General features: G+C 41.0%; 1 long non-coding RNA gene across 1 annotated transcript; it reads right to left on the bottom strand.

Annotated features, from left to right (window-relative positions):
- Positions 1-4,530: 4,530 nt before the first annotated feature.
- Positions 4,531-8,213, bottom strand: LOC134471721 (uncharacterized). Its single transcript, XR_010041310.1, has 3 exons — positions 8,094-8,213; positions 6,954-7,975; positions 4,531-6,161 (listed from the first exon to the last, which is right to left on the bottom strand). It is a non-coding gene; the product is annotated as an uncharacterized LOC134471721 (long non-coding RNA).
- Positions 8,214-11,977: the final 3,764 nt, after the last annotated feature.

The following is an 11,977-nucleotide window of genomic DNA, read 5'->3' on the forward strand; positions in this document are numbered from 1 at the left end:
ATCATTAATTTCTAATTTCATGGCACTATGATCTGATAACACGCAAAGGATAATTTCAATTCTTTTGCATTTACTTAAGCATGTTCAATTGACTAGTATGTGGTCTATTTTAGAGAATGTCCCATGTGAAGCTAAGAAGAATGTATATTCCAATGTTGTTAGGAGGAAGATTCTGTACACGTCCACTAAGTCCATTTGCTCACAAGTATGATTCAGTTCTGTTATTTCTTTCCTGATTTTCTCTCTAGTTGATCTGTCTCTTTGTGTCAGTGGAGTGTTAAGGTCTCCCATTATAGTTGTGTTATTGCTTATTTGATTTTTAATTTCTATTAATATTTGTTTTATATAGCTGGGTGCTCCTGAATTTGGTACATATATATTTAAGTTTGTTATGTCTTCCTCTTGAGATTTTCCCCTAACTAGTATGTAGTAACTTTCTTTATCTCTTTGGATCTTTCACATTGTCTACAAATAGAATAGCTACCCCTGCTTTTTTTTGGGCGGGGGGGGGGGGGCTCCTGTTGCACATAGTATTGTTTTCCATCCTTTGACTTTCAGTCTATGAATTTCATTTTGGGTTAGATATGTTTCTTGTATGCAGCATATGGTTGAATGTTGTTTCTTGATCTATTTTGCCAGTGTGTTTCTTTTTAATTGGTGAATTGAGGCCATTTACATTAATAGTTATAACATATATATTGGCATATTTTTGTCATGTTATCTTTCTGCTGTGGTTTTTTACCTTTTCCCTCTGTTTGTTTACTTTGCCTAGTTGGTTTTTTTCCTTTGGTATTCTTCAAATCATAGTTATTGTTATGTCTATCTAGAAAGTCTTTCAGTATTCTTTGCAGGATTGGTTTAGTGGTCATGAAGTTCTTCAGCTATTCTTTATCATGGAAGTATCTTATTTCTCTATCAATTTTGAAGGACAGTTTCTCAGGGTACACCAATCTGGGTTGGAATTTGCTTTCCTTTAGGCTATGAAATACTTTACTCCTTGCTCTTCTTGACTTCATTGTTTGTGTTGAGAAGTCTGATGTAATTCTGTTGGGCTTTCCTTACAGATGATCTGTCTCTTCTCTCTAATAGCTTTTAATATGCTGTTCTTATGTTGAATTTCTGGAATGTTGATTATTATATGTCTGTGTGTAGTTTTATTTTATTTATGGCTATTTGGAGTTCTATGTGCTTCAGTCATCTGTATGTCAGTTTCCTTTCCCACACTGAGGAAATTTTTGGCAATTACTTCTGTAAATAGTCTTTTGATATCATTTGTGTTGTCACCTTCTTTTTTGTTTACACCTATCAATCTTATGTTTTTTTTCTTTGCATCATCCTGCAACTGTTGAATTGTTGTTTCTTGATTCCTTGTTATTTTTCAAAAGCTCTTTCCTTTTCTGTTCACTAGCTGTAATCTTGTCTTCAAGGTCTGAAAGTCTATCTTCACTTTCATTGAGGTGGTTTTGTCAACTTTCAATGGAATTCTTGATTTCTTGGGTATCTTTGAATCTGTTTCATGCATTTTGTTTCTTTCTTATATTGTTCACTCAAGATTTCCATCATTTTTCAGTGCTCTTCAATTTTTTAAACTATGTCTTCTATAGATGTGTTCAGCATTTCTTTTATTATGTTTATTGTTTCTTTTTTTACCTGGGAGATTGTTTCTGATCTGTGTTCCTTTACAGCTTCCTGGAGTTGTTTCTTTATTCCAGTTGCTATCATTTCAGATATTTCAGGTGTATAGCTTACATTTTCTGCCATGTGCATGTCTCCTAGGCTTGTTTTGGATGAGCTGGAGGTTTGAGATTGCATTTTTCTCTTTTGTTTTGTCATTTTCCTGTATTTCCCTGGGGAAGCTGAATGCAAGTTCTCAGTTGCTTCCTGGAATGAGAGTATCTGTCTGTTCTGCAAGGAGTTTCCCCAGTTGAGTGGAGGCCATTAGTTAGGCCTTACCAGATCTCTAGTGGCATTTTTAGGGTCCTCAAATGTGGGGCATATGCTGGGCTGGCCTGGAGTGCACCCCATGTGATACTCTGAAGCTCTCTGTTTGCTTAAGGTTGCTGGGTGGGACTCTACTAGGTTCTGAGTGGCATACCAAGGCTGAATCACTAGTTGAAGTATGCTATACAGGCCTTCAGCTCATGCTGCATGGCACACCAAAGTTCTACAGCTAATTGGGATCACTGGGTAGGGCCCTGCCAGGTTCTGAGCAATGTGCCAAGGTTGCACAGTTAGATGGAGATCACTCTGTAAGCTTTTTCCTCATGACAGAGTGTAGGTAGCTCCCTAGCCAGGTTCCACACTACATGCCGAGATTGTACAGCTTTATGGAGATTACTGCACAGGCTTTCAGCTCACAATACAGAGCACAGGTGGCTCCCTGGCCACTCAGGATAACTGGGTGGGGCCCAGCCAGATTCCCAGGGATCTACATGAAATTCCTCCAGTGATTGAGGATGCTGGGCAGGGCCTAACCAGTCTCAAGAAACCTTAACCAAAGGCACTACAGGAGTGACTAAAGGGAAAGTCTGAACCATGGTGACAGTGGATCTTTGGAGCACACTGCCCAGAAGGAAAACCAAGCGCCTATCTTTAAAAAGCGAGATCATTGACTGCTACCTCTGGGCTTCTGCCCTCATGTCATAATGTGACTGCAAATCCCAGCTTCATGTATGCACACAATAGCATCATACCCAGAGACATATATTCTATGTCCAAGGTATAATGACAATGTAGTTCATCCAAGATGATGTAACAGTCAGGACCTAATGCCCTCAGGAGTTCACTCTGATGTGATCAGTTGGGTGGGAGCTTGTTCTTCCAGAAAATGAATGAGCCTCCACCATATAAAGCACTGTAGAAGAACCCATAAACACAAATATTGAATAAAAACACAAATCTCAGAAGAATGACATATCACCTGACCCTATTTCCATAAACTCAAAAACAAGAACTGAATAGGATCCCACTTAGGCAGTCAGACATAAGGTAGATAGCAAAGTAAAATAAAAGGAATGTAAATAATTCTAGAGTGATTGTGTTGGCGGAGGTCAGAAGATGCGTGCAGAGGGGCTGTGAATTGTGACAGGGGTGGTGATGGCTGGAAGTCACCTAGCTGTGGCTCACCATGTCACATGCACAAACCTGGCCACACTTCCCAGCCACCCTGCAGAGTAGATGAACTGCTAACTGAGGATGGCTCATAAGGAGTAGATAGAAGAGTTTTGCACCACAGCCCAGCCCCTAGAAATTCCTTGTCATCACGTTACCCTCAGTAAGGAACCCAGGAAAAACCCAAGGTTCCAGAATGGAAATGACCAGCTGGCCCCAGAGAGTCCAGTTCTCTATACCCACTTCCCAATGGAAACCCATCCACTTCCTTATACTCAACTGTACATAACCCTTTCCACGCTTGCTTGATCTCACTAGTGGAAACATCCCAGCTGTCAAACTGAATGGTCAGTTCATGGATTCTGCTCTTGTTACTGTAATTTAGATAGACCTCTTTGAATTAATCAAATCATATATAATAGAAATACTTTACAATGCCAGTCTCATTCCCCCTTGAAACTTTCTCACCTTCAGTCTAGTCCTACTTTTGGAGGAAATATTTCCTCAGGATTTTATGCTTTTATTTCTTCTATTATTTATATCCCTAATTAGAAAATGGAAATATCAATTTCTTACTGGCTAACTTTAGACAAGATTCACTGTTATATTAAAGTTAATATATAATTTATTTAATTTATTCAATTAAAAACAAGAGTCCACCATTGTCTTCCTCTTCTCTCCCAATATTTGTTACGCATGTTGGCAGATCCTACTTCACTCCTTAGGCCTATAGCTTTAATCCCTTTCTTTCTCCCTCCATTACCTCTGAAATTCCAACGCAGGAAACGCAATAGTGCTTCCCTCTTTTCTTCTTTTCACTTCCCTCCTGTTTCCTGCTCACATTTGCCTATACCATCTTGCTTTGCTCTATCAGGGTGTTAACATATACAGTTTCTTCTGCCATCAAGATCAAGTGCCCTAGGATTTGTTCACAGGTTATCCTTAGAAACGGAAAGCCAAAAGACCAGGTGTTTATAATCATGACTTCATGAACATGGAAGAGAGCAGGTGGAGACCATGCCTTCCAGAGGCTGCTTCAACAGAGCCCAGTTCCCTGAGGATTCCCTTTTCTGGCTTTGTCTCACTGGCCTCTGAGTTCTCTGATTTTCATTTGTGTCTCTTTTGTACAGTTTTGTGGATTCATGCACCTTTGTTTCATCTTGTTTATCATAGCCTACATTTTTTTCAAATGCTTAGATGATGCATCACATCAGGTCCCCTCTGCCCTGGAGCTTCTAAGATCTTGCTCTTGCAAAGAGAGGTCTCTGTGTGCACTCTCTCAGATCACTCTTCCCCTGCCATCTAACTTATACTATGTACTCTTTTTATTTTTCTTTCTTTATTTATTTCATTTATTTCAGCATTTTTCTGGAGCATATCCTCAAGTCACTTCTTAAGAGAAGCCACATGGAAGATTAATTTAGTTTGCATAAAGATGCTTTTATTGCATGTGATCATGATTCCCACTGTGCATAGGACCAGTCAGAAGGCAGGGCCCAGGAATAGCTTGCCCAGCAGTTGCCAAAAAGAGGGGAGATGTTAGTTTGTTCATTGTTTCTTTGCAGATGACTTTTTTTCCCCTCTCTTGGAACTGTTGTTGTTTTCAATTTTAGGTGTTATGCAACTTTATGGTAATCTGCCTTGCTGTGAGTCTTTTGTTATCCCTTTTGCTTGGCACTTCTATAAGCCTTTTCAGTTTTAAGGTTTGTGTTTTTCTTCAGCCTCAGAAAAGCTCTTGCATTATTTACATGATCATTTCCTCCCATCCTTCTCCCCTGCTTTCCTTCCTGGATATTGGCCTCCTGGAAACTGTCTCTATATCTCTAATCTATTTGCTTAAAATTCCCATCTCTGTCATTTTGCTGTGTCCTTAGATTTATTAAACCCTCTTTTCCATCTTCCTGTATTGCTATAAGAGTAGAGCTATCCTTTACAAACCAAGTGCTTATTTCAGTGTCTGCCTGTCCCTTCTCTGTGCATGCTGGTTCTTACTTTATGGCTGTAATATCCTCCCAGCTGTCTCTGAGCATGTTAATTGGAGTATTTTTAGAGGACTTTTTACTCACTTTGCCGTTTCCTCTGGCCTTAGGTTTTCTCAAGGCACTTGTCTTTATCTTTTATGCACTTGTGTCCCCCAAATGTCCTGGGGTCCCTGCTTGTCTAATCACATAAAAATATGAAGATTAAGACACTGTCTGTGCTTGCTCTGTTATGGCATGGTAGGTCTTGTTTTGGGCTCAGTCTCTCTACTGCATAACACTACTAACTTCAGGTTTCATGATGTTGTAAAGAGATGGGGCCATTTATTGCCCTATTCTCTGCAGAGTAATGAATTTGGGCTCCAAGTGGAAGAGGAAAGGGTGTCTTTCTGGCTTTCTGGAAGGGTAGGTCTCATGGCTTTTGCGGAAAGCCTCAGAATGTGTATGCATCAGAATCCCATGGTGGGGGTGGATGGAGGACTGCTGCACGGCAGGGTTGTCCCAGCAAAGGCCTCCTGTTCCACCTGGCTCTGAGCCCCAGGGCTCCCCATTCCTGGGCTTCCTGGGATTCCAGGGGGCGGAATCTCACTGCTGTCTCCTGCCAGGATCTGGGCTGTAGCATCTTCCTGTTTTTATAGGTCAGCTTACATCCCTCTGCTTTCTGCCTCCCCAAAATTTATTTAAATCTCTTAGTCATTGTTGTGAGGATTAAAATGCAATTATATATGCAAAGCACATTTTACAGTACTGGGTATATAAAGAGTGCTGGATAAATGTTAGCAATTATTATCACAGTTGGTAAAGTGATTTGCCCAAGATGGTGAGACCATTCCTTCAAGGAAGTACTGGTTTAAGAACAAAGGCCTAACTTCCATCTTAAACAGTGTCTTCCCAGCTCCCCAGGTACAGTGACAGGCCTAGAGTTCCATGCCCTGCCACATAGTTCTTTCCCCACCTCCACTTCTGGGCCCTGGGATGTGACTCGCTTTCAGAGTAAGGCAAAGGAGGCCAGGCAGTACTGGCATGGCAGGAAGATGGAGGTAATTTCTCTCAGCAGCTGTCAGAGAATTCCTGCAGGACAAACAGAAGAGGGAGAGACTGAGACACCTGGGGTTATAACATGAGTTTCCCAAAGGGGGCACTTCTGGGTGTTTTCTGGCAGGTGAACTGCCCCCATTAGGGGTGGCAGAGTCCAGGCTGACCCTGATCTCCATACCTGGTGTCAATGCCTTGTGCATTGCCCTCCCTGGGAGTGTGAGTGGAAACAGTGACTTGCTTTTGACCAACAATAGTGCACAGGTAATGGACACCCTCCCATACCTATTCATGTGATGTTACATAAAATTCCTTCTGCTGCCCCTTATCAGGCGTATGGAGCCACCCTGTGGGGCAAGAAACTTTCACTTCCTCTAAACACTGAAGTGACCCTTAGGAACATGAGGTGACCCACGACAGAAAGCCAAATTCACAACTGCAAAGGTGCACTCCACCAAGACCCTGAGTAAATTTGGACCCAGGTCCTGCCCCTCACCAACTGTTGGGATGAGAATACAACCCAGCTACAGCCACATTGCTGCCTAGGAGGAGGTTTCAGTAAAGCCCTTGCAGAGCTAAGTCCTTGTTCCTTTTAAACTTAAGGTGGTAAAGGATGCCCATGCTGGCTTAAGCTGCCCAATACCTGGTCATTGGTCTCACCATACATCCTGCAGCATGCTAAACACTATAACATGGGATAATGACCAATCCAGGATTGCCATCTGGGACACCAAGGAGCATATTTGTGAGGCAGAGGGTGATGTACAGCCCAGTGTCTCAGGCACTGTGGTGTCAGGACAATGGCTATTCTGTGACTTGCTGGCCTACCTTCTCATAGGAGGTCAGCTTGCAATGTCCCAGGTAGAGGAGGGGCAGAGGCCCAGCACTCATTTGCTATGCTCTTTGAAGCAGCCTCTTCTGGTCTGCTTGAGTTCAAGTCTCCATCTAGGGCGGTGCTGCAGAAGATCCCATACTCCATCAGGTAGAAAAAGCAAATGGCGTCAAGGTACATGCAACTTAATAATAAGAAAATAATTTTGTTCTACTCAGGCAGTGGCTCTGCTCCCATTGACTGCTCAGCCCCACCTGGCTGACATTTATAGGGTTCCTGAGCATGCATGTCAACAGAAGCAACATCTACATTCCACAATACCTTGTGATGTAGGAACTCTAAGAAACATTTGATTGATGGGGAGACAAGACAAGGAAGTTTAGAGAATAGCTCAAGACCACATAGCTAAAAATAAGGGTGATGGAAGACTCACTTCAGGTAGGGCTCTCCAGGTAGGGCATCCAGCACTGGTCCACACTGCTATGTGAATGAGTGAGTTCCTACCCACACTGAACTAACTTGTCTCTTTAACCCCAAAATAGGCACTGTACTGGTAACACTTCCCTCACCTGGGTACATAAATAGAAGTAGCACCTGGGAAGTACTAGGTAAATATAAATATGAGGCTGCCCTAGAATCCTCTTGGGTGAAATGTGCAGCAGGAACAGCTCTGCGCCCAGAAGTGGATCCCATCAGCTGTAGGCTGGCAGCATTCTACCATGGAACCCAAGGAAATAGCTGTGAAAGATAGGCAGACTCAGCTCAGTGCCCAGGCTTCGTGACTTGGGAAATTACCCACATTCTGACCGTCTGTTAAGTCATCCCTGCCTGCCACTCACATAGTACATTTGTCTAGGGCATGAAGCAAACCTTGATCAGGAAGAGTTTTCCACTACAGTATAGCACTTGTGAATCTGTCTAGGAAGGAATCGTGGCCAAAATAGCGATGAGTGGCTCTGGCATTGCCTCTTGACTTCAACATGGAGCCATCCGACTCTTCTTGTGGCTCAGGCCAGTTCTGGAATTTGCAGGAAAGAGAACCACTGAGGCTTCATCTTGTAACCCCTGTGCTGAGGGACTTGGAGTGAATATGAAAGGCAGTAGGAAGAAAAACAGATCCTTAGGAGGTGACCTACCTTGTGCTGGAGCATCTGCAGGCTTCTGACACCCAGTAACCTCTCTGTCCTCACGGTGACACACTGATATGTATAAAACTTGCCATGTTTTCAGAAGAGAAGCTTGACACTCAGTGAACCTGCAAGGTCGCATAGAATAAGAATTGTCTCCCTATAGACATTTGTTCAAAGAACCATAAATCAGGAAGAAAATGATAAGTATCAAAGCTATTGAAATGAAACAAGTCAGTTGGCCTTTAGAGTCTTTTATCTTTATTGGCCAAATGCCTGGAATAAAACCTGCTTCTTAGAGTTTTTGTGAAAATTTGAAGATCCATTAGGTAAGATAGCGCCTACATGCTCAGACCACGTAGTAGGGACATAGCAAGTGCTTGGAAATCACATCTAATGAGGACTGATTTAAAGCAATTTTTGAGGATAATAAAGTGGAATACGATGTTAGCTAAAGAGTCGGGATCAAGAATTCATATAGCAAAGAACTGAAATAGACTTTAAAGGAGGAGTGGGATTTGGGCAGGTGCTATCAATGTGACAGCACAAAGTGCTCTGTACCAAAAGACATTCTTTGGCCTGGAGAGCAGGGTAAGATCAAGGAGCACAGCCAAAGGGGTTACCTGGAACACCCCCACTGCAGGGAAGCCACAAACAGGGAAATATTATGGAGTACATGAGGCCCTGAGGGTGATGTGACTCTTTTCTGGTTGGCTCACATATAAACTCTCATTTCCAACAATTCATGGTTCAGTGAGCTCAGGCAATTTTCAAACAATTGTACATGACTAGCAAACCTCATCTTGAGGCACACGCTTGTATATCAGCCACCCACTCAGGCACCAAGTGTAATACGGCTGATTTCATCAGAACAGTAGCTGGGTGGACACAAAGTCTGGAAGCCCATTCCCACATCTGACTGGCCTGACTCTCATCTCAGGGAGGCCTCTCTCACTAGTAAGAGCTTGAAAGACAATGGTTTACATCACCAAAGACAAGAAGAAAGATCAATGATAAAGAAACGTTATGTTTTATATTTAAAATGTCCCCCCAAAGTCTCATGTGTTTAGAAGGTTATTGGATCATGGGGCACTGCACTTATCAATAGAGTCACCCGTTGACAAGTTGAGAGCTGAATGTGCTACTGGGGGGATGAGACTTGGTGGCAGGATGAGGTCACTAGGGTGTGATACAGAAAAGTGTTTTCTTATCCCTGGATACTCCCTTCTCTCTCTCTGCTTACTAGCTGCTATCGGTTTCCTCTACCATGATCTTCCACATGCCATTTCTGCTTTGGAGCCAGCCAACATGGACTGAGTCCTCTGAAAATTATGAGAAAAAAATAAACCTCTCCTCTTTCATGTTGAGGGTGTCAGGTATTTTATTCCAGTGACTTACAGGAAAGTGACTAATACAAGAACCAGAGTTCCCCTTGCATTTCCAGTTATGAACGAATGCCAACATCTAAAACTATTCTTCTGTCATTAAAAACTAAACTAGAAAACAACACAAATTGAATAAAGAAGTCTTTGTAGATACTGAAGTTTGGGCAATGTAGAACTTTGACTCAAAGGGAAGAGACACAGAGGAAACGACAATTATCATAGCCCAAGGTTTCTACTTGGAACCAACTCTGGATGCAACACAAGAAGAGAGACCCAAACAGAATCTGGAAACATTGCTAAATTAAGTAGATAGAGATCAGAGTTCAACAAGGCCAAGCCAACATGGGTTTGTAGGGCAGAGCTACAGGGAGGAGGAAACTATGTGACAAGAAAAAATTGTAGAACTTGCATGGGGTTTTCTAGAGTTTGGCTAAATACCAGTTTGGGCAGATGGAGCAGAGAAGTGTGAGTTAAATCAAGCCCAGTGCTCACAGAGTGTGGGTTCTCGCACGGTACAAAGACTTTGTTAAAATCACAGAACAGTTAGGAAGGACACAGAATGATGTGGGTTGTAGAAGTGGGCTTATATAGTTCAAAATTAAAGGTGAATTTTGACCCAAAGAGTCAAAAAACAAGAGCTAAAAAGATCAAAATAATCTAGAGGTAACATAACAGGCTGCCAGAGAAAATCCAAAACTCTTTGTAGGAATGTAACAAAATCTAGCACCTATGAAAATAAAATTCAAAGTGACTTAACCCAAGCTTTTAAAAACTAACTGTTCAAAGAAATGGGAAATTTTAGCCAGGTATGGTGGCACATGCCTATCATCCCAGTGCTTGGGAGGCTGAGGCAGAGGAATACCATAAATTTAAGGCCAGACTAGACTAGTGAGACTGTCTCAAAAAGCAGAAAGAAATAGGACATTTTGATCCATACCTAGATAGGAATTCAATTCCTTGAAATAGGCTCAGCAGAAAAATGGTATTATAAGGCAAGATTATAAGATATTATATACCATGGTTTACATGTTTATAAATATAAAGTAAAATACGAGAAATAATGGGTAAAGAAGTGGAGAATATGAAAAACACCAACTAGAACCTCTATAGAAGAATATAACTAAGGTTTGACACAAAATTCTCCCAGGCAGAATTAGCAGCAAATTAGACAGAAAGAAAATAGACCAGTAAACAAAAAGCACAGCAATCTATTTAAACTTAAATAGAAGATGAAAAAAATATTAAATATGTAAATGGAGCTTCAGTGACTTGTAGAATAATCTCAAGTGGCCTGACATCCGGGAATTGCAATTCTAAAACATAAGGTATGGTAGAGAAACACAGACAACATATTTGAAGAAATAATGGGAAAATTTGTTTCATATTTTGCTATTAAAAAATGATCAAGGCCATGAGTTCAATTCCTGGTGGCCCCACTCCCCCTAAAATATCACAAATCTAACATCTTACTAAACCCAAAGCAGATAAACTTACACACATATAACACCATCAACATTACCTCTAGCTATCACTGTCACCACCACCACCATCACTACCGACACCACTACTGCCACCATCATCTTTTCCATAGCCACCCACCAAGATGCACTGTAAAAGAAAAATTAAGTCAACTAGGGAAAAAGACTGGAGCAAAAGTAAGAATAATCATGAATTTGTATCATAATTTATGCAAGCCAGAAGACAACAAAATGATATCTTTCAAGTGTGAACATGGGGAAGAATATCCCTGTCAGTCTAGAATTCTATGTGCAGTAAAAGTATCCTTCAAAAACAAAGTCATCATGCAACTGTAGACAAAAGTGGAGGGGCTGCGGTGCCGAGAGATTGACAGCTCAGAACCGCTGCAGGGAATCCTGCAGGCAGAAGAGGAAGCCCAGATGGAAACTTCACTGTATTCAGAAAGAGGCATGCTAGAAACTTGAAATTGCAAATAGTTATTTTTTCTAATTTTTAAACTTGTTTAAAAGACAATTCAACACTTAAGTGAAAACAGTGCAATGTGGGGCTGTAACAGACAGAGAAGTAAAATGTAGGATGATAACAGTTGAGAGGAGATCCTGAGAAAATAAACTTTGTCAGGTTTTTACATTAGATGTTAATTGGTATAATGTTATTTGGAAGAAAATTTTGATAAATTAAACACATAAATTGTAAACACTAGATCAAACATGGGGGAAAAACAAAGAGAGCTAATAAGCTGATGGTAAGCTAATATGGAACCTTAAAAAAAATACCCAACATGAAGTAAGAGAAGAGAGAGAAGCAAAGAGTAGATAAGACAAACATGCAACTAATAGCAAAATAATCGATTTAAATCTGACTGTAAAAATAATTACATTAAACGCAAAAGATAATAACATTCCAATTGAAAGACAGAAATTTTCAGAATAGGAGAAAAAGTAAGATTTGACTGTTACTTCTAAAAAACCCATTTTAAATATAAAGTCATGTATAATTAAAAATGGAAATATCTACATCATCTAGAAC

The sequence above is a fragment of the Cavia porcellus genome, unplaced genomic scaffold (genome assembly GCF_034190915.1).
Source record: "Cavia porcellus strain 051 isolate PalLab524CR breed Dunkin Hartley unplaced genomic scaffold, mCavPor4.1 scaffold_19, whole genome shotgun sequence".
NCBI lineage: Eukaryota > Metazoa > Chordata > Mammalia > Rodentia > Caviidae > Cavia > Cavia porcellus.